This window comes from Malurus melanocephalus, unplaced genomic scaffold (assembly GCF_030028575.1).
Source record: "Malurus melanocephalus ecotype Western Australia unplaced genomic scaffold, MMel_1.1 scaffold_2428, whole genome shotgun sequence".
Classification (NCBI taxonomy): domain Eukaryota; kingdom Metazoa; phylum Chordata; class Aves; order Passeriformes; family Maluridae; genus Malurus; species Malurus melanocephalus.
The window spans coordinates 3,917-5,334 of record NW_026625660.1 but is presented as its reverse complement, the minus strand read 5'-3'; positions in this window follow the sequence as shown (position 1 = coordinate 5,334).

Sequence of the window (1,418 nt, the reverse complement as noted above, 5' to 3'; positions counted from 1 at the left end):
AAAAAAATGGGGAAAAAACACAAAAAAATGGGGAATGGAATTCCAAAAATGGGGAAAACCCCAAAAACTGGGGGATTTCTGAGGGTTTTGGGGTATTTAATGGGATTTTGGGGTATCCATGAGAGTTTGGGGGATTTCTGAGGGATTTCGGGGAATTTTGGGGTATTTGGGGTGGGGTTTTGGGCGATATCAGGGAATTTTGGAGTATCTGGGGTGGGTTTTGAGGTATTTCTGTGGGATTTCAGGGTATTTTGGGGTATTGGGGTGGTTTTTGGGGTGCCCTGACCGCCCCTGTCCCCAGGTACGTGGGGGAGCTGATCTCAGATGCCGAGGCTGACGTGAGGGAGGACGATTCATACCTGTTCGACCTGGATAACAAGGTGTGTTTGGGGGAGAGGCCCGGGGATTTTGGGGTGACCCCAAATCTTTAGGGAGTGACCCCAAAATTCCGGGCATCAGGTCTACCCCCATTCAATCAACACGGACATCAGATCTACCCCCATTCAATCAATACAGACACCAGGTCTACCCCAGTTCAGACAATACAGACACCAGGTCTACCCCAGTTCGAGCCATACAGACATCAGGTCTACCTCCATGAAACCGATACAGACATCAGGTCTAGCAAAAATGAACCTGGACAGCAGCTGTACCCAAGTCTTTTATTATTTTGGACATCAGGTCTACCCCTTTGCCGTAATAATTGTGTCCATTTGGTCTACCCTTTATTCAGCCCATCAGTTCGAACATCAGGTCTACCCCTATTCAAGCCAATGAGTTCGGACATCAGGTCTACCCATATTCAACCCAATGGCTTCAGACACCAGGTCTACCCCTGACACGAACAATTCCAGACACCAGGTCTACCCGCATTCACGCCAATGGGTTCGGACACCAGGTCTACCCCCCCCCATTCACTCCAATGAGCTCAGACACCAGGTCTACCCCCATTCACGCCAATGGGTTCGGATACCAGGTCTACCCCATTCACGCCAATAAGTGCGAGCATCAGGTCTACCCCCATTCATCCCAATGAGTTCAGACACCAGGTCTACCCCCATTCATTCCAATGAGTTCAGACACCAGGTCTACCTCAGTTCAGTCCAATGAGTTCGGACACCAGGTCTACCCCCGTTCACCCAATGAATTCGAACACCAGGTCTACCCCTATTCAGCCCAACGATTCCAGACACCAGGTCTACCCCCATTCACTCCAATGAGTTCGGCCATCAGGTCTACCCCAATCCCCGACGATTCCAGACACCAAGTCTACCCCCATTCACTCCAATGAGTTCGGACACCAGGTCTACCCCAATCCCCGGCGATTCCAGACACCAGGTCTACCCCCATTCACCACAATGAGTTCGGACACCAGGTCTACCCCAATCCCCAGCGATTCCAGACACCAGGTCTACCCC